General features: G+C 37.5%; 1 protein-coding gene across 1 annotated transcript in view; it reads left to right on the top strand.

Moving 5' to 3' along the window:
- The first annotated feature begins 7,683 nt into the window (after positions 1 to 7,683).
- The window catches only part of LOC115226751 (delphilin-like), a 92,820-nt gene continuing 77,046 nt past the window's right edge, over positions 7,684 to 23,457 (top strand). The window contains exons 1-2 of the mRNA XM_036500417.1: positions 7,684 to 7,701; positions 8,254 to 8,337. The gene's annotated coding sequence lies outside the window, so the exon portion shown is untranslated. The remainder of the gene's footprint in view (positions 7,702 to 8,253; positions 8,338 to 23,457) is intronic.

Here is a 23,457-nt window from a genome sequence, read left to right as displayed (position 1 = left end):
CCTGGCTAAGAAGGAATATATTCACAGACATTGTTTTGTCTTGGCATAAAAGATGGGCTACAGCAAATATTCTGCTCAATACCACAGATTTGCTTGTCAGTTGTTTGACCATAACCAGTTGACCATGTCCCTTAGTGGCTGATGATATGTGCATCTCTGATCACAAGCAGAAGTAGTGGGGGAGCATCATAGCCATGTGTTGAGAGGGATTCTTTGGGGTTTGAATAATTCACCTTCGGAAACATGGGTGTTTCGTTCAACATCCTTAAACAACCCTTATTCAGGGACCTTTTGAGCGGGGTGGGTTACTCGACCAGAAGAAAATTCTAACTGGGTCCCACCTGCAAGGTCATGTGCTGTTTATCTTGATATGCACACATGGTTGTGATGCATGTGCCTAGTGTACCCTTATCAGACAGGTAGTCATGATGGGTATACTGGGCTTCGTATATTTTACCCCAGTGTCACTTTGATAGCATGCACTGCTCTCTCACTCAATAATAATAATAATAATAATAATAATAATAATAATAATAATAATATTGAGATTGAAACTATAGACCACCTAATCTCAGGGGGTAGAGTCTTAGTACCTGTAGAATATAAAAAAGCAAGACATGACTGAGTCGACCAGTATTTACACTGGACAATATGTTGGCATTATAAAATCAGACGGGTAGTCATGATGGGTATACTGGGCTTCGTATATTTTACCCCAGTGTCACTTTGATAGCATGCACTGCTCTCTCACTCAATAATAATAATAATAATAATAATAATAATATTGAGATTGAAACTATAGACCACCTAATCTCAGGGTGTAGAGTCTTAGTGCCTGTAGAATATAAAAAAGCAAGACATGACAGAGTCGACCAGTATTTACACTGGACAATATGTTGGCATTATAAAATCAAAACCGCTGACAAATTGTATAAACACCATCCTGAAGTTGTGACTGAGGGAAACAATGTGTTGATTCTATAGGACTTCCCCATACATACCGACAAAACTATAAAAGCTAATAAACCGGATATTATTATAAAAGATCAGACAAAAAAGGTGTGTTTATTAATTGACATGAGTATTCCTTGCAATCACAATATAGCAGCAAAAGAATTTGACAAGATCAGTAAATATAAAGACTTGCTAATAGAAATTGAAAAAATGTGGCATCTCAAGGCAACTACACTCCCAGTGATTGTAGGATCTCTAGGAATGATAAAAAAAGGTACTGAAATCTATTTAAAAATGATACCAGGCTTACCATCCATACAGGAAGTGCAAAAAATCCTGTTAACTGGAACAACTCATATACTGAGAAGAGCATTATCGCTGTGAAAACAACATCCATTCATAAATTTATTTATTTATTAATTTTTTAAATACATATTTTACCTGTGAATTTGCGTGTGTAATCTGGGAATGCATACAATAGCTTCTCTGACCTAGGTGTACGGAAAACACTCGGCGAGAAATGGAAGAAAATTTGAAGAAAGAAGAAAAAACAACAACAACAACAACAACAACAATAATAATAATAATAATAATAATAATAATAATAATAATAATAATTGGTGCTTTGGGAACTATAAGGAAAGATATAGACAAATGGTTGAAGGAGATTAGAATAGAATGTCCTGTAGATCTTCCCTAGAAAGTTTGCTTCTTTGGAACAGAAAAGATTATCAGGAGGGTCTTAAGCACTTGAAAGTCTATTGAAAGCTTGTGGATACCTAAGGTTACAGATAGTAGCCTGCTACCCACATAAATCCTACCAAGAATACGATCAAACCTGAGTCAAATCAATAACAATAATAAAAATAATAATAATAATAATAATAAATGCCCTGATGCAGTACCAGGCAGTGGCTCTCATGGCTTCTGATCTTAACTGATTGGAAGTGTTATCATGTACATTGTTTTGTCTTGGTATAAAAGATGGGCTACAGCAAATATTCTGCTCAATACCACAGATTTGCTTGTCAGTTGTTTGACCTTAACCAGTTGACCGTGTCCCTTAGTGGCTGACAATATGTGCATCTCTGATCATGAGTAGAAGTAGTGGAGGAGCATCATAGCCATGTGTTGAGAGGGATTCTTTGGGGTTTGAATAATTCACCTCAGGAAACATGGGTGTTTCGTTCAACATCGTTAAACAACCCTTATTCAGGGACCTTTTGAGCGGGGTGGGTTACTCGACCAGAAAAAATTCTAACTGGGCCCCACCTGCAAGGTCATGTGTTGTTTATCTTGACATTAGATCACCATGTCACACACAGATGGTTGTGATGCATGTGCCTAGTGTACCTTTATCAGACAGGTAGTCATGATGGGTATACTGGGCTTCGTAAATTTTACTCCAGTGTCACTTTGATAGCATGCACTGCTCTCTCACTCAATAACAATAATAATAATAATAATAATAATAGTAATAATAATAATGATATTAAAATAGTCATAATGGTTTCAAATTTTGAGCATTTTCAGGGAAGAGGATAAGGCAATTACATCAACCCTGGTGATCAATTGGTACTTATTGTATTGACCTTGTAAAGATGAAAAGGCAAAGCCAACCTTGGTGGAATTTTGAAATCAGTATGTAAAGATGGATGAAAGATGGCTAAGCATTTTTGCCTGGCCTGCTAACAATTCTGCCAGCTTGCTGCCTTGATGATGATGATGATGATGATGACAATGATGACAACAACGATGACAATGATGACAACAACGAAGACGACAACAGTGGCAATGATGGTGATGATGATGATGCAGAGAACAACACTCCTTGGAACTGTTAGTTTTAATTACTTTTTCTGATGAGTTGTAGTACACCTGAGCACTGTATACAATAAAATCATTATTATTATTATTATTATTATTATTATTATTATTATATTATTATTATTATTATTATTATTATTATTATTATTATTATTATTATTATTATCATCATCATCATCATTATTATCATTATCCTTATTATTATTATTATTATTATTATTATAGAATACTTAGAAAAGTACTTGACAATTAAAGGAGCCACCTCACTCCACTGCTCCGGGACATCTGGCACCAGTATTACACCAACAACAACAGATGGTGAGTGACAAATGATAAAATAACAAGAACAACAATAATAATAACAATAATGGTTTTAAATTTTGTCATAAATTCAGTAATTTTAAGGGATGGGAAAGTCAATTACATCAACACCAGTACTTCACTGGTACTTATTTCATGCCGGAACCATGCAGTTGGTAAACAAGCTACTTACCACTCCTACACACTCCTACACACAACATGCTAACAATTCCGCCAGCTAATCAATAATGAGTTTATAGTGTATAGGGCTCAGGTGCACAACAACTCATCAGAAAAAGTCGAAAGCAAAGACAGAAAGTAGTAATAAGTTAAGTAAAGAAAGAGAGCAATGATAGCCAAAGTGAATCCACTGCACACAGAATAAAATGCAAAAAGATAGAAAAATGAACAATTAAAAAATCATAATGGGGAAAAGGGTACAAAGGCACGTCAAAAGTAATATTGGCAAATTTTAGAAAGCATAGACTCTTTTAAGGATTCAGTGTCCTGAAGCTAAAATCTAACATGGGTAGTTTATGCTGTACTTCAACAATTCAGAACTTGATGTGAAATCATCATCATCATCATCATCGTTTAACGTCCGTTTTCCATGCTAGCATGGGTTGGACGGTTCAACTGGGGCCTGGGAATCCAGAAGGCTGCGCCAGGCCCAGTCTGATCTGGCAGTGTTTCTACAGCTGGATGCCCTTCCTAACGCCAACCATTCTGTGAGTGTAGTGGGTGCTTTTTACGTGCCACCTGCACAGGGGCCAGATGGGGCTGGTAAAAACGGCCACGGTCGGATGGTGCTTTTTATGTGCCACCACTAATTAGAAATGAATGTCTAATTAGATACTGCAAATTATAACAAGGGAGTGTTGGTGTTATTCTTGTTATTATTGCTGTTTAGCCAAGATCAGGGCTGAGTAAAAGTAAAGTTACCTTCTTGAGTCATACTGACTCACAAGGGTCAGTTTCCCTGTTTCATGGCATATATATTCTCCACCTGGATAGGATGCTGGTCCATTGCAGCATTACTCATTTTTGCCAACTGAGTGGACTGGAGCAACATGAAATGAAGTGTTTTGCACAAGAACATAATGCATCGGCCCAGTCCAGGAATCAAAACCACAATCTTACAATCATGAGTCTAGCACCCTAACCACAAAGCCACATGCTGCCCCGGAGTGAGCATGCCTATACATTATTTACATTTGACGAATATTTGTCCTCATCTTGTTTTTTGTTAACACAACATTTTGGCTGATATACCCTCCAGCCTTCATCAGTGTCCTGGGGAAATTCCGAACCTGGGTTCTCATTCCTAAAGTATTTTTAGATGTTGTTGTTGTTGTTGTTATTGTTATTATTATTATTATTATTATTATTATTATTATTACTATTATTATTATTATTATTATTATTATTATTATCATTATTATCATTATTATTATTATTATTATCATTATATTATTATTATTATTATTATTATTATTATTATTATTATCATTATTATTATTATTATTATTATTATTTATTATTATTATTATTATTATTATTATTATTATTATTATTATTATTATTTATTATATTATTATTATCATTATTATCATTATTATTATTATTATTATTATTATTATTATTATTATTATATTATTATTATTATTATTATCATTATCATTACTATTATTATTATTATTATTATTATTATTATTATTATTATTATTCAGGTCACTGCTTGGAATCGAACTCGGAGTCTTGGGGTCAGTAGCCTGCGCTCTTAACCATATACCTGTGGGCAATTATGGAGTGAATTTTAGGGTTTATAAATCTAATATTTTCCTATCCTTCCTTAATACCGGTTCCCATATGCTACTCATATCTGCTCTCAGTCTGCTTAGGAGGTTGTTGTGTCCTAGCATATGTGCTGCTTCTTTTAGTTTTCGTATTTTCCAGTTGTGTTCTCTGTCTATTATTTTAACTTCAGCTCACAGGGGGAGGTGGTCTCCATTTTTCCATACATGATCAGCTATACCCGATTTATCAATATCTCCTTGTGTCACAGCTTTGCAATGTTCGCCTACCCTTATTTTGAGGGGGCAGCATGTTTCACCTTTGTATAACCTACCACATCTGCATAGGATGGATTACACATAGTCTTTGGTCATATTCTCTTCTACTGGTGGTTTTACTTGAAGGAGATATTTGTGAAGTGTTGTATTACTCTTGAATACTGTCCTGATGTCATATGGGCTGCATATCTTTTGCATTGTAGAACGACCGTGCGAAGGAGAGGTGACGAGAATGGCTCCTTTAGTACACTACACGGTCGATTAACATAAATATGAAAAGGATAAATGAGTATAAGTGCCAGAAGGAAAAGAGAGACACAACCGGTAGAATGTTTAAAAGAAAGGTTTTATTTATGTGTTAACATGTGTGTGTATGCGTCATGTATATACATAATAATAGACAGGCCGTCATGTATTCATAATGTGTGCATTAAAATACAGAGTATTGAAGAATGTTCAGACACAATGATAAATACCAGTTCATAGTCAAAGTACACGATAGTTGAAGTGCTGTAACAAGAAGTTGAGGCAGCAATGCAGAGTCAGGTTAATTGGTACAGGAGTTCTCGCAGGTTGGGTTTGCTGTTAGCCATGGTAAAGTAATTCACAAACAGTGTTGAGATGAACCTGAATGAATGTTGATGGTTGCTGTGTATGTAATAAGATGTTGTTGACAACATTAAGACGGAGGTGACAGAGATTGAGGTCCTGTATGCTGCTGGACAAAGTGTTGATGTTTCTCCATGTGGCTACTGGTGTTGTCGCTGGAACTGGCTGTGTGCTCAGTGGTCAGTGGCTAGATCTTAGAAGGTCTAGAACCAAAGACAAAATACGGTGTTGAAACTAGCTTTTTATAGGGACCAGTCAGTGCAAACGAAGGTTTAGAAGAGATTGTCTCATGTGATCTTATCAGAAGGCTGCGATTAATTGGGTTGCATATTGGTGCACAATAGAGCAAGAGACAACTTGTGCCAATACCAACCAATCAGAGTAGTGGATACAACAGGGTACAAAAGAGTAGCCGAAGGCTAGCTGTTATCTACTACATCCATATTCATGTATATATAACAGAGAAAGAGAGAGTCTACTACAGTATCTTTTCGGAGAGACCTTTCACATAGGGTAGACAGACTGTGGACAGTTTATTGGTTTTATCCTCTCTTTTCTTCATAATTGGAGTGGATAGTATGTTTTTGAGGTAACTTTTGCTGGCCATACAGACTGGGGAGGTACTGAGGAGAACTGAGTTAAGTTGTCCAAGTGATGTGTATTCTGATATCAAGGATATATGAGGTCCACTGTCAAGGAATTAGTCAACCCAACTCTATAGTGGATAAACCTTTTCCCAAGATGCTATGAAATGAAATTAAACCTGGAACCACGTGATTGCAAAGTGATCTTACCCACACAGTCATCCTTGCACTCTACTAGACTTGTATTTACTTTTATTGACCCCTCAAGGATCACAAATAAAGACAATCCAAACAGGGTTTGAACTCAGGGCATTGATATTGAATATGTGCTTGGTGATGACTTTTTACATACAGAGTGTAACTGAGTTTCAAGTGATAGAGTAATTTAGGTACTCTGTGTCACGTATTGGTATGACCCAAATCTTTGAATAACATACAATTGAAAACACACAATATCTAAAGTGCCTATTAAATCCATGACAGTATACAAAGGTGTTTACTTGCTAAACAGGCAAAAATAGCTGAGTTCAAATTAATGATATTGATAACGATAACACACTACCACACATGGACACACACACACGCACACACACACACACACACACACACACCACACACACACACACACATTCACACACACACACACACACACACACATGCACACATACACACACACATGCACTCACACACACATGTGCGCACACATGCACACACACCTACGCACTCTGATACTGATATATAGAGTGATAATGTAAGCAGAAAGTCTCACCAAAAGCAAAATTAGATTAAATTAGAGATTAAAAGTTTTTAATCTAAATAATAATTTTGTTTTTGTTTTAACAGCAACAAAAAATATCAATATAACTTTGATCATAAATTTAGGGAAAGAATGTAACCAAATAAACTACCCCTTGCCCCAATATTTGTTCTATTAACCTCCAAAGTTAACCATATACATACACATGCTTGGCCTGGCTTCATACTCTTGCTTGATGGGACTGGGGATCATTCCTATTTAGTGGTCCCAGAGGTATCATCATGTGTAGAACTGACCAGGTTTACTAGTGCTCTCCATCACTGGTGGGCCCATGCCAGCCCCTCTGCATTCTCCAGAGTGATGTCAAGCCTCTGGAGATCTTCCTCAATCATATCCAACCATCTGATGCAGGGCCTGTGACGAGGCCTCTTCCAGCCCACAGCTGATGTGTTGAATGAGTGTAAAGCCCTGGTAGGATGATCTAGTGGAAGATGGAGGATATGTCATACCAGCACATGCAATAGATAGCTATGTTGTGGGAGATTGCAGGTTAATGCATGTGCACACACATGCACACATATATATTAGTAAACCAGCTGTGAGTATTCTTTGTTCTGTATAGCTTATGATTATTTTTTTTAGCTTTTGATGAGTTGATTTTGAGGTATAATTTAGTTTTTAAGGTCAGGCAGGAAGTGTATGTTACATGATGTTTGGGTATATATACCTGTTAAAATATACAGGCAAAGATGATTTTGGTAAAATTTGAACTCAGAGCTCAAAAGGGATAGAACTAGATGACACCCATAGCCTTTATCAAATACTCTAATAATTGTGTTATTCGACCACCACCCATCTGTTTATAATTAATATATCATGAAGCAGAAGGCCCATTACATTGATTGCCAAAAACAAACAAAAAATACTGAACACCTGGCATGAAACTAATCAATATGTTATGTGAGCCGTTTATTAGTCACTCATAAAAGACTTAATCATAATATAAATATATTACTAAAAATATATAGGCCATATTATCACATTTCCTGTAACACATGCAATGTTGTTGAGGATTTTGGCTTTCTGTCATAATTTCTGTTGCCATTTTAAAGTTTTTTCTACATTTATATATTTTGAGCATTTATTTTAGAATCTGGATACCTTTTAAACCAAAAACTTTGATGTACTCAGGAACCAAACTGGCCTTATACAGTTATATACACGGATTCTATAGGTTGGCTATATATATATATATATTCATTTGTTGTTATTTAATATGTTCAGTTAAAATTAAATGGAATGTTCTTTAAGGCTATAAATAGCTTTGGCTTTGGATGTCTAAAAAGATGTCTCAAACTGAAAAGTTTGTTTGATATCTATTTTATTAATATCTTCTCTCCCTGATCTCTCTCTCCCATTTTATACAAAACTATATATGTATCTATGCATGTATAAATATGTATGTATATAAATATATGTTTGTACATTATATATATATATTATATATATATATATATATATATTATATAACTTTTAGAAAACATAAATCCAGAGAAGAAGCACACTGTAAGGAGTAGAGCAGTATATGTTTTTTACTGGGGAAGGCTGAGGCCAGTTTATGGGGTTACCCTGGGTTTTCCATACATAAAGGGTTTAACTTTATGGTGTATCATCAGACCCCAAGACCTGTTGGCCTAAGACTTCTCTGGTATGCACATAAACACACACACACACAGATTTATAATATGTGCATGTATATGTGTGTATATATATATTTACCTGTGTGCGTGTGTATATATACATACATATATACATATATATAAGCATATATTTATAGGATATGCAAACTATATATAATATTTCTAATAAATACATACTCTTCAAAAAAGCACTGAGAAAATCATTAGTTTAATGTTAAGCTGTTTTTATTATAACTGATATAAAAACATTCAATGTGTGTGTGGGGGGGTGTATTGAAATATATATACATACATTTATATATATAATTATAATATGAGGGAATATTATTCCAAACTTACAGGGAAAAATTCAATTTAGAAATACTAAATCAAATTTCACAAAATATAATATATATATATAAATTTTTAAAAAAACACCTTTTATCAATTCAATAAGGAAAAATTAAATTATACTATTTAGAAAAATTACATCTTGTCGAAAGATTAAATATAAGATAAAACATAACAATGATTAAGTAAAGTGCAAATAATAAATAAAACATATATATTTGGTAGAGTAACAAATATTTGGTCTTCAGTTCAGCTTTATTATTATTATTATTGCTTCTTTGTTAAAATTCTTTCATCATACATCCTGTAATCTCTTCAATGGCTCTTTAGCCCACGTGTTTCTTTTTATCAAGAGGAGACACGTGGTCTAAAGCGTCACTGAATATGTCACAGGATGTGTGATGGAAGAGCTATGACAAAGGAACATGAATAATCATGATAAAACCGATAAAAAGACCAAACATATTGTGCATATGGTTAATTGGAAAATTTTAACCATCCTCAAGTATAAGAATATAAATATATATATATATATATATATATTATATATATATATTTTATACTTGGGGAGGGTCATATTTTGCCAATTAACTACACGCACCAGAGTAGTCACCATATTTCATTCTGTAACTGCCATCTATGAAGAGCGCAGGGTTATATAATCACATTGTTACCTAACACTCCATTGAAGCCCTAGTGCAAAACTGTTCAGTAAGATTGGCCATAATGGATGCATAATACTGTACACTTCAATTTATATGCATATATATATATATATATATATATATATATATATATATATATAATATAATTCGAGACAAAACCACTACTTTGCAAAACAACAAGGAAAGACTTAATCAATACATAAAATATATATATATATATATATATATATATATATATATATATATATATATATAATATATGTATCTATATTATATGTATCTATATCTATATCTATCTATCTATATATATACATACATATATATATATATATATATATATATATATATATTATATATATATATATATATATATATATATATAAACCTTCCCGTTATATATATATATATATATATATTATATATATGTATATATGTATGTATGTATCTGACTCATACACTGTTCACTTTCCAGACATTTGTACATTACTGCATATTTTTTATATGCACTTTTGACAAGTTGTGGTGCACCTCAGCACTGTATACAATAATTTCATTATTATTATATTATATATATATATATATATATATATATATATATATATATATATATATGTATGTATGTATATCTATGTGTGTATATATATATGTATGTATGTATATCTATGTGTGTATATATATGTGTGTGTGTGTATATATATATATATAATAAGAGTGACTTGTTAGCAATTTTTCAACTGAAAGGCAAAAGTACGTACATCACTAAAGCAACTGAGGATGCTATTCAGCACCAGTATTGCTAGAAATAAGAGTTAAAACAACTCACAGCCACAATAATGTACTGTCTTATTTACTGACAATGATGCTTTAGTGACATATATTTTTGCCTTTCAGTTGAAAAATTGCTAACAAGCCACCCTTATTATTTATAATTTACACATTTACTATTTATGAAATCAGCATATGATTTCTATAGCGATCTTATAAGCTGGCAAGGCAAGTTAAGTTTAATCCAAAGCACTGGTGAGACCCACTGAGGAACATTAATGTAAATGCAAAATCACTGGTAAACTGGCTATGTCTGGTGCTCAGGGAGCTTGCCTCTCTTGTCAGTAAATTAGACACTCCGTTATTGTGGCTATCAGTTATTTTGACTCTTAATTCTAGCAATACTGGTGCTGAATAGCGCCCTCAGTCACTATCCATATATAAATATGTCCGAGTCAGATACCATGATAGATTGTTAGCCACTACACACACTTTTTTTTCTCTCCTTGTTTTCTGTGTCCCTTTCTGTAGAAGAGCGTAGGCTCGAAACGTAAAAGACTTTTTCTATTCCTGAGCATTATACTAATACATCTGTTTGTTTTGTACACCACCTGTCTTCCTCTTTTGTTTTTTTCCGTAAACTCTCCCTATATAAATATATACATACATATATAAGTGTGTGTGTGTGTGTGTGTGTATGTGTGTGTGTGTAGCATATGATGCACATTCAGAGAATCGTCCAACCATTACAATGCTCCCCTTATAGACTTGGATATCAGGCCACACACACACACATTTATATCTTTTACTCTTTTACACCTTTACTTGCTTCAGTCAATTGACTGTGGCCATGCTGGAGCACCGCCTTTAGTTGAGCAAATTGAGCCCAGAACTTATTCTTTGTAAGCCTAGTACTTATTCTATTGGCCTCTCTTGCCGAACCACTAAGTTACTGGGACGTAAACACACCAGCATCGGTTGTCAAGCGATGTTGGGGGAACAAACACAGACACACAAACATACACACATATATATAAACATAAATACGACAGGCTTCTTTCAGTTTCCATCTACTAAATCCACTCACAAGGCTTTGGTTGGCCTGAGGCTATAGTAGAAGACACTTGCCCAAGGTGCCATGCAGTGGGACTGAACCCGGAACCATGTGGTTGGTAAGCAAGCTACTTACCACACAGCCGCTCCTACGCCTATAAGTATATATATGTATGTATTCATGATTTTTCTTTTATTTTTATTTAAGATCTCAAGAAAGTTGAAGCCGGTTGCTAACAAAGCAACAAGACTTTTTGACATAAGAAAGTTCCAAGTGTTTGTAAATATGTGATTGAGTTGGTATGGTTGTTGAACAGTTGATGCATACACTCAAGTGTGTGCATCTATTCACATAAGAATCTCAGATGGAGATTCTACATTAATTCACCATAAATGTTCTCTTTTTCCTGGACTTTTGATTGTCCATTCACTTCACATCTACTGGACAGCTGACCTCTACAACAGTTCCCTGTCCCACAGAACAATATCAGGTCTTTTTATGTTTGCACTGAATTGATGTATTTATTGGGGTGTTCCATCAATATTCTTTGTTTTCAAAGGTGTGAATACCTGCTGGTTCTGACATCCTTTGATTTATATGTCAGAGCAGTCCTTCCTGTGGATAGCATTGTAAATATTCCTTGTAACTATATCGTGGCTCAGGGGTAGGTAGTATCTTGTAGACATTTTGGGGTAGCTGCTGATGATGTGGGTGATATCTTTCACACTGGTTTAGCAGAGCTGATAATTTTTTTTTTAGGAGTGGCTCTGTGGTAAGTAGCTTGCTTACCAACCACATGGTTCCAGGTTCATTCCCACTGCGTGGCACCCTGGGCAAGTGTCTTCTACTATAGCCTTGGGCCGACCAATGCCTTGTGGGTGGATTTGGTAGACAGAAACTGAAAGAAGCCCATCATATATATGTATATATATATATATATGTATGTGTGTATATATATTTGTGTGTTTGTGTTTGTCCCCCAACATCGCTTGACAACCGATGGTGATGTGTTTACGTCCCTGTAACTTAGCAGTTCAGCAAAAGGGACCGATAAAATAAGTACTAGGCTTCTAAAGAATAAGTCCTGGGTCGATTTTCTCGACTAAAGGCGGTGCTCCAGCATGGCCACAGTCAAAAGACTAAAACAAATAAAAGAGTAAAAGAGTAAAAGAGTATAATGTGGAGGTTTGTTGGTATCTTTGTCTCTCTTGTTTATCAGGTATTTAGTCGCTATGTCTTGTTCCTGGAGAGTGAAGGCATATCCTTCTAGGTAGGATGTAATATATCTATTGAAAGACAAGAGATGCTACTCTTCCTGTCAATGCTGTTGTTTCCCTCTATCTTATGGGATATGTACCCATGCATTGCCTTTTGTTAATATGATACCTGCTTCTCCTCTAAGGTTCTGTTTAGGTAGGCCAGTCCAGCCTCCTTTGGGTTGCATGAGGGTTAGTTGTATTCTCAGAGTAACTACACAGTGATTCTTCTCCAACTCTGAGGATGTTGTTGCTCTCATTTTTGAATATGTATTCATTTCTTTCTTTACTGTTCAGCAGGGGTTCTTTGACCGATACAGTGCTACATTCAAAGGCTGCTTGGACTGACATTATGCCTCTACCACCATCGCTTTCTCTTACATAAATCCTATCAGTGTTGCTATTAATGTGGAAGTTGCTAGTAGTGGTCAGTATCTTTCTAGTTTCCAGGGCCCCAATAATTACAGGTAAAAACTTGAACTTGTAATCTGGATAGAGTAACTCCAGATTTCTCAATAGTTCAGGATAGGTGTTCTCTTTTTCACTGATCTTCAGCTTTATGTTAACATCTGCTGAGCAGCTAATTTCCACAACTGTGCACTATTTCTCTTCTCTATCCCAAATTATTATATCAGGTCTATTGTGATTACATTTTATATTAGTCTTCACTGGTACACTCCACCAGCATTCCTTTTTATTATGAGAGGTTATGAGTGGCTTCTACCATATTGTGGGTTCTTATTCCTATGTCCTTGGGATTCTCCTTCTGACAGATTTCATTATAGCGTCCTAAGTACAACATCATATCTCATTGGTAGATAATACTGTGATGACATTTATGGACAACTGCTTATGATGTGCACAATATCTTCAGTGTGAACTCTGCAAAGTCTGCATCGGTTGTCTCATTTTAAAGCTTTTCCTGCATCTCTACCCCTTTTTGTGCATCAGGTACTTGATTGATATTTCCTGTTCCTGGATCGCAAACGCATGTATGTATGTATGTATGTATGTATGTATGTATGTATGTATGTATGTATGTATGTATGTATGTATAAATGTGTATGAATGCACATATGTATGTATAATTATGTGTGTTTGTGTGTGTGTGTTTTGTTAAATACATGGCTATGTTGAACTGTTATCTTTTTTGTTTTATGTGATTGGGTGCTTTAGGTAAAAAAAATTCCTGGCTTTAGGTAAAAGAAAATACAGGAAGACCATTTAATTATGATTTTATTCAGCATATTCCCCTCTCAGACTCACACATTTATTGCAGAAGTCCTTCAGTTTTTCTAAGACCCATAAAAGAACTCGGAAGGTTGGGCCTCCAGCCACGCCTTTTATGATACCCTTAAAGCCAGGAACTTTTCAACACCCCATCATATTTTCATTTTTTTCTCATTAGCATTTTTACAGTTTGTCTGGGACTGTAGAATTTTTAAATCCACACCCAGTGTTTTTACAACTTTACAGCCTCATTATCTAGAATTCAATTGAATGGATTTGGCATTGATGTTGTTTCTTATTTTCTTAAATACCTATTTCTTTACTACCCACAAGGGGTTAAACACAGAGAGGACAAACAAGGACAGACAAATGGATTAAGTCGATTATATCGACCCCAGTGCATAACTGGTACTTATTTAATCGACCCCGAAAGGATGAAAGGCAAAGTCGACCTTGGAGGAATTTGAACTCAGAACGCAGCGGCGGACGAAATACCACAAAGCATTTCGCCCAGCATGCTAACGTTTCTGTTAGCTCGCCACCTTTTCTTAAATACCATTTGGATTTGTGTAGACTTTCCTGCCAAAAGTTTACTGACCATCAGCATAATGCCTCAGCAGCTACTTGATGGTTTGTTTATTGCAATCAAAATTTGACTTTTATGTTTTTTTTATATTTTTACATCACAAGCCACATGTTAATTTTTTGATGTGTGTGCTTGCATGTTAATTTTGGCATTGCAATGTGCAAGTTTTAATTTTCATGTGATATTTATAAAATTTTGTTGTACAAGGGAACTTTAATATGAGGAAATAAGTTACAGTTCACCTATCTTCTCATTGTTGGCTGTCCAGCTGTACTGAGTCCAAATCTCATGCCCTACCCATCGCACCTAATGTAAGCAGCTGCTACTACCAGTCCTGCTAGCTCACTCCACTGATGCCTGTTTGTGGCAAGTGCCCCAAGCCAAAAGAGGATGACCCTGATCTTGCTTTCCTCACTTCCTTTCCTGCCCTTCCTGCTCCAGTCAAGCTCCTTGACCATTGACATCACAGCTCTTTCCTTCATCCCTACAGGTCTTCTGCTCTCATCCTCGCTAGGATCCCCCCACATCATTGCCACCATCCCCTCTCCCACTTTGTCTCCCTAGTTTGCCCCTTCTACTCATCTCTTGATGTAGCTGCATTCTGTTCATTGCTACCCTGCGATTAGATAGTGACCCACTAGTCTCCCACACATTGAGAATAGTTCTCTCCTGCTGATGCTGCTATCCAGTTCCAGGATCTCATTTCCCCTCCAAAACACCAATGAACCTTTTTTTTCTATTTCTTTGAAGCTTAAGCCCCAGTGCAGCTCCTTCAACCATATACCAAGAAGTTATCTATATAGGAATTGGTGGCCCTTCTTATCCTGTCCACTTTTCCCAGGATAGACTTGAGCACTGTTGCTATGATCTTCAATGCAGAATTTAACACAAGACCCACGTGGAGCTGCCAACTTCAAGTTGACAATTATTGCCACCCTCATTATTTGTCCCCATCCATGCAGTGTCTCACTGCAGACATCAGTCACCTCACCATTCCTCTCCCAAAGTCCAGTACCAACCTGACTTTGTCCTTTGTTGACTGCACCACTGCCATTAGTGGTAGCACTCTGCTTACTACCCCTTCTTCCACAGGATAAGGACACCCTCCTTAATCTACATCTCTACCTCTTCTTCAAACTCACTAAGGGCATGTCCTTTCAAGGTATACTGGTAGCAGCTCAGCCTGTTCTTCAGCATTGGGGGCTCCCCTTTCGAGAACCACTCTACCATTCACCACTGACTGTCAAACACCACCTGAAAATCTTTGTCCTTAATGGTGTAAGCAGTAGAGTCCCTCACAGAGCTCTGCTCCCCTCATGTTGCAGACTCATGGCACATGATGCCCCTGCACCACCAAACAAAACCACATCTCCACCAACACTGACATCTCCAAGGTGGTTGATTGTGTCCATCCCCATCACTATGTCAATTCCGTCTACCACATGGTCAATCACAATCACCCACAGCAGCAGTGTTGTGTCCCACACCACAATCTCCATGTTGCTGCTACTCTTACATCTAATTTCGCTGCCATCAACTGCCCAATCACTACCTCTTCTATTTTTTTGTCACCCTCAGGGTCACAAGAGACATTGTACAGCTTGTATCCATGAGGGCTTTGAACGTCTTTCTCCCAACCAAGACTTCAAGTATAGGCAGCAACTGTAGAAGCACCTCTACTCACTCACAGAGGAAGTTTGAGAGGCAACAACTTCCCCATAACCTTTTCCCTGGCTGCAATTTTGAGCAATATGCCCAGTATGCCTGCGCTGGTAGCAAATAGGTCTGAACTTCATCACCGTGCAATCCTTTGCCATGTGCAGGCCCTGGCATGTGAAACACCGCCCCATGAAAAGTTGCTGTCACTCCACAGCAGTTTTCCTCTCATTCTTTACCAGTCATTGCACTACATTGCAGGCTGCCATCACCACTGCCTTCCACCTGGTGTTCTGTGTCGACATGCAGGCTTGAGCAATGGGTTCACTCATTGCCATTTTCTCACTGCCTGGCAGTTGTTACAGTCACACTAATATGCTGTCAGGAAAGCCATTTATGAAGGCCAGTCATGCTGTCTTCTCTAGACCTTCTCCAGTAAGGATAGCATGGCCAGTCTCTGAACTTTCGCAGTATACTCATCGACCTGTTCCCCTGTCCATCTGACTGTTCCCAGCTTAGCAAACTTGGTGTACATTCCCTCCATATAGGCTTCCCTCCAGCGCTGCTCAATCTTTGCCATGCTCAATTGGTCTTCCTCATCCATCCCTCATTCATTTCGTCAGTGTGCTTCCCTCCAGGTACAAGGCCATGAGAACTGCTACATCATTGATGCCTTTTAGCCTGGCCACTACTTTGATTTTACAGATCCAGGCCACAACATCTCTTTCACCAAAGAAATGTCTGGCAGCATTGCTGCCGATCCTTATCTTCACTGCTATCTCATTGAAGCAGACAACAACAACAATACAGAAATATATTTATACATGATTGCCAAAATAGCTTGTCATACAAGGGAAATGTAATACAGGGAAATAAGATATGGTTCACCTACCTTCTCATTGTTGACTGTCCAGCTGTACTAACGCCAAAACTCAAACCCTACCCATCATACCTAATGTAAGCAGCTGCTACTACCAATCCTGCTAGCTCGCACCGCTGACATCTCTTCGTGGTGAGTGCCCCAAGCTGAAAGAATGCAACCCTGGTCTTGCTTTCTCCACTTCCTCTCCTGCCCTTCCTGTTCCAGTCAAGCCCCTTGACAATTGATGTCACAGCCCTTTCTTTCCAGCTCATCTCATCCCCACAAATCTTGATGATTATAAAACAAAAAGTATAGTTTCTATAATTAGTCTGTGAGAAATTTTAAAAGTACACAGGTATTTCCTTCTATTATTTTCCTACCTAGTTATGTATAGTTGTGCGTTAACTCCATGCTGCAAGTGCATGTTGAGCCGACATGAGAGTGTTATACTGGTCTGTCCAATGTAATAGTTATTATCCTAAAGTTAGAAACATTTATAGATCACTTTGGTCAGCCATAATTTGTTCTTGACCTCACATGTTTCTCTGTGTTGTCAATAAGGAGGTTTTTGGTTTTGATATTTTTGTTGTATATTATTAGTTTAAGTTCATAGTCAAATGTGATGCATTTTGTGTTGTATTTTATGAAGGTTTTTATATGTTCAGCTGTTTGATAATTTTCAGTACATTTAGTTCATGTAATAGCTTTTGTGTAGATTGTGTATTTCTATTAAGTATATTCTCTGATATATTTATTGCATTTGTATTTGTAAATTTTTATAGTTTGATACACTAATCTATTAGAATATCCATTGTAAATCAATATTTGTGTAATTCTATGTATTTCTCTCTTTAGTGCATTGCTTGTGGCCAAGAATGCTCTTCTGAGGAGTGGTTTTTACCATTGTCATCTTAGTCATGTGGGCATTCTCTGTTTCTGTGTAAGCACATGGATTTGCTTAATTATTTCGTGTATACTAATGAAGTGTATCTATTATTTTTGTTTCTTTTTTAAAATCTATATGTTTGTGTCTAAAACCAGGACCCATTTATATTATTTTGTATGTTTTATTGTACAGAGTTGTTTTATAAGTCTTTAGTCTTTTATAAGTCTTTAAACAAAATAGACACATACATTAAGTATCTATATACTCTTTACTCTTTTACTTGTTTCAATCATTTGACTGCGGCCATGCTGGAGCACCGCCTTTTGTCGAACAGATCGACCCCGGGACTTATTCTTTGTAAGCCCAGTACTTATTCTTTGTAAGCCTAGTACTTATTCTATCGGTCTCTTTTGCCGAACTGCTAAGTGACGGCGACATAAACACACCAGCATTGGTTGTCAAGCAATGCTAGGGGTACAAACACAGACACACAAACATTCACACACATATATATATACATATATACGACGGGCTTCTTTCAGTTTCTGTCTACCAAATCCACTCACAAGGCTTTGGTCGGCCCGAGGCTATAGTAGAAGACACATGCCAAGGTACCACGCAGTGTGACTGAACCCGGAACCATGTGGTTGGCAAGCAAGCTACTTACCACTCAGCCACTCCTACACCTATATATATATATCTTAGCAAAGCATCCCATCATAAATGCATGTGTGCATGTGTATCAGCCAGCAATATGGTGATTAAAAGAGGAAACACTGTCCAAAACAATTGGAAATTACTAGAACAATCTAGACCATATCTGAATGGAAATAGATGTTACAAGCTTTGTGTGGCAGAGAGGAGAATCATTCTAAAAAATTCATGCAATCCAGCTGCTTTTCTGAGCTCAAAAACAAAATATTTGGATGCTACCCTTATGAGTATAAATTCATTTTGAGAACATGATTGTGCCCATTTTTTTAACTAGAGACTGACATACGCGTACATACATGCGTCTGACATGGGAAGTAACTCTCCTTTTCCTACTGGAATATGATGTAATTTTTCTGTTTCACTCTGGTTTCTTTTACCAACACCAAGCCAACCAGGATCTATACATACTGCCAGCATAAAAAAGGTTATGTACTTCCAGCTAGTATGATTCAAGAGTCATCCCTATTACCAGGTGCAATAGTCAGCACAAAACTGATGGTAACATCCTGACCAGTTAAGTACCATCGCCAGCAATATACAGCTCAATGTATGTATGTATGTATGTATGTATGTATGTATGTATGTATGTGCATGTGTATCTCCTTGTCTTCACTTTTACAGACAGTCCAAATCTATCATTCGCTACTCTTTATAATTTCCAAATAATCATTTAAATACTTCAAAATCAAAATTGCATAAATATGTGTGCCAGAAACATCATCATCATCATCATCATCATCATCATCATCATCGTCGTCGTCATCATCGTTTAACGTCCGTTTTCCACCCTAGTATGGGTTGGACAGTTCGACTGGGGTCTGGGAAGCCAGGAGTCTGCATGTTCGGATGGTGCTTTTTACGTGCCACCGGCATGGGTATCACAACTACAAATTCCATATGATTTTTATTTTGATGTTGATGTACATGACTCAATAGGTCTCCACAAGGACAGCAGGTCGCCCTACGATCCAAGGTAAGCACAGCAGGCCGTCCTGTGAGCCATGAATTCACTTCATTTGTCAGGTCTTCGCAGTCACAGCATATCTCCTGCATATCTTCGTCATTGCCTCTATGAGGCCCAACGTTCGAAGGTCATGCTTGGCCACCTCATCCCATTCTTCCTGGGTCTACCTTTACCCTGGATTCCTTCAACTGTTTGAGAGTGGCACTTCTTCACACATCTCTCCTCATCCATCCGTAGTACATGACCATACCAACGCAAACGTCTCTCTTGTATGCCACATCTGATGCTTCTTATGCCCAACATTTCTCTCAGGGCGCTTACACTCTGTCATGTGTGCACACTGACATTACACATCCAGCTAAGCATGCTAACTTCATTTCTTTCGAGCTTATGCATTTCCTCTGCAGTCACAGCCCATGTTTCACTGCCGCGTAGCATGGCAGTTCGCACACATGCATTGTACAATCTACCTTTCTCTCTGAGCAAGAGACCGTTTGTCACCAGTAGGGGTAGAAGATTTCTAAACTTTGCCCAGGATATTCTTATTCTAGTGGTAACACTCTCTGAGCATCCACCCCTCACTACAGACTTGGTCACCTAGGTAGCTTAAGCTATCAACTACTTCTAGTTTCTCCTCCTGGAGTGTGATAGAATCTGTTTTCTGAGTATCTGTGGTGTCTATTGCTCCTGTGCATCTGCTACACACGAAAGCTATCTTCTCGGTTAATTTTCCTTTGATGTTGCTGCACCTTTTATGTGTCCATAGCTTACACTGGGTACATCTTATGGAGTTTCTACCTACACCTTTTCTACAGATCGAGCAGGGCCACCTACCTGAAGGGGTGTGTGATGAGTTTGCCTTCCTGCTTACTAGAACTTTGGTCTTTACTACATTGACTCTAAGGCCTTTTGATTCTAAACCTAGCTTCCACACCCCAAATTTCTTTTCTAGTTCTGGTAGTGATTCTGCTATGAGGGCCAGGTCATCAGCATAGAGGAGTTCCCAGGGGCAACTCGTCTTGAATTCCTCTGTTATTGCCAGGAGGACTATGATGAATAAAAGGGGACTGAGGGCTGAACCTTGGTGGACCTCTACTTCTACCTGGAATTCTTCACTATACTCATTGCCAATCCTAACCTTACTAACGGTATCTCTGTAAAGGGCTTGTACAGCCTTTATTAACCATTTGTCAATCTCCAGCTTCTGCATCACCCATCAGATAAGGGAGCAGGGGACCTTGTCAAAGACTTTCTCCAAGTCCACAAAAGCTAAGTATAGGAGTTTATCTTTAGCTACCTATGTCTCCTGCAGTTGTCGAACCAGGAATATGGCATCAGTGGTGCTTCTACCTGGCACTAAACCGAACTGCATCTCATCTAAGCAGACTCTCTCCCTAATGAGATGGGCTATGACCCTCTCTATGTCCTTCATCACCTGATCCAGCAGTTTGATACCCCTGTAGTTATTTCTATCTAAAGCATCACCTTTACCCTTGTAGCAGTTGACTATGGTTCTGCTGCACCAGTCAATGGGTATGACTCCATCATGAACTACCTGGTTTACAATGCAGGTGACTAGGCCATAGCCCACACCACCAGACGTTTTACGCATCTCAGCAGTGATTCCTGATGGCCAGGGGCTTTTCCTGGCTTCATACCCTTAATTGCATTATCTACTAGGGAGCTGTCTATTCAGATAGCTGGTCCCTCTACTGAGTCAACATTTGGCAGGCTTTCCTCCTCCTATTCATTCTCCACAGTAGTTAAAAATTAAGGAAATTGATTTTGGGGAGATCTCTTAATATGACTAACTTTTATTCCATTATTTTAATATCTTCTGAAACTTATACATATACTTGTATAAATGCATACACAAAATACAAATATATACACACACACATACATTTTTACAGAGTTAGTTTTATATACATCCTTGTATATATATAAATATTTTAGAATATTTACGCAATTGTGCCCCAAAGATTTGATTTTTCATAACCTTGAGAAAATTAAATATTTCTTTTCTACAAATATGCTTTAGATCATGTAAATCCCTATTAAATTGGAATTCATTGTGAAAACCATTTGTCCCTAAAGGAGCCTTAGAAAATTCACACCATAACCCTAACCCACTCCCTAGTGCCCCTTTGCTCCAAAACACCCACCTCCAGCTCCAAATGGCCCCCCATTGAGAACCTTTGGTTTACAACATTCGAAAATATAGCCAAACAAATTATTCCTTTAGGTGTAGTCAAAATGAAGAATCCTTGATGTGCCCACCAAATTTTGACCTCAAAACCACATACTGATTAATTGAAATACAGTTAGAACTTAGTTGACACATGCACCAATCCATTACATTTAAGCCACATGCTGATTGGTCAAAAAACAGTCTGGAAAGTTCAACCAACAGGAGCCCATCGGAGGGTATTTAAAGGATAAATCCAAGAATTTTGCTACAACTGTCTGTTGAGGAACAAGACTGTCACTACATAAACCTGATAATTGCATAATGCATGAAAGTATAAGTTTATTTCAATATCATAAAATTGAAAAATTGTAAAAATTGCAAATAATGAAACATGAAAATCAGACTAAGTTGAAATTTCATTGATTAATATACACATACATATATACATGTGTGTGTGTGTGTATGTTACTCCTCCCCCCATCATATCTTCACCATCTTCTCTCTCTTCTATCTCTGTCTCTCTCTCTCCCTTTCTCTCCATTCTTTTTCCACGTGAAGTAGCCATGTTTCTCTTTTACAGCAAGACACCTTTTTCGGTCCTTCAGTAGTTATCTCCACCTCAGCTGAAGGGTCTTGTCTTGCAAGTTGCTTGGTGACCTCACTGTTGGTGGTGTCATGTAAAAAGCACCCAGTACAATTGTAGAGACGTTGGCATTAGGAAGGGTATCCAACCACAGGAACCATACCAAAGCAGACACCAAAGCTTGGTACAGTTTTCTGACCCACCAGTTTCTCTTAAACCATCCAACCAATGCGAGCATGGAAAACAAACATTAAATGATGATAATGTATATACCGGTGGCACGTAAAAGCACCATCCAAACGTGGCCGATGCCAGCGCCACCTTGAGTGGCTTCTGTGCCGGTGGTACGTAAAAAGCACCAACCGATCGTGGCCGCTGCCGGACCCCCCTGGCACCTGTGTCGGTGGCACGTAAAAAGCACCCACTACACTCACGGAGTGGTTGGTGTTAGGAAGGGCATCCAGCTGTAGAAACACTGCCAGATCAGACTGGAGCCTGGTGCAGCCTCCTGGCTTCCCAGACCCCGGTCGAACCGTCCAACCCGTGCTAGCACGGAAAACGGACGTTAAACGATGATGATGATGATGATGAGGATGTGCATGTATAATATTAACATTATCATCTCCACCTACCTTTAACATTCATTTTGTCATGCAGGTGTAATTTGAATATATCATCACAGATTGAGCCGGTTCTTATTAAAAGTTACTGTCTTTATACATGAGTCAGGAAGCATGTTTGGCAAATATCAAATTATTCATTCATACATTATACTTGCATACATATATAGACATGCAGACACGGTTGTGTGGTAAGAAGTTTGCTTCCCAACCACATGGTTCTGGGTTCAATTCCACTGCATGACATCAGAGGTAAATGTCTTCTGCTATAACCTCAGGCCAAAGCCTTGAG

This window comes from Octopus sinensis, linkage group LG2 (assembly GCF_006345805.1).
Source record: "Octopus sinensis linkage group LG2, ASM634580v1, whole genome shotgun sequence".
NCBI classification, from domain to species: domain Eukaryota; kingdom Metazoa; phylum Mollusca; class Cephalopoda; order Octopoda; family Octopodidae; genus Octopus; species Octopus sinensis.
The sequence above is the reverse complement of the archived record's forward strand: the minus strand, read 5'-3'. Positions and strand labels throughout refer to the sequence as shown.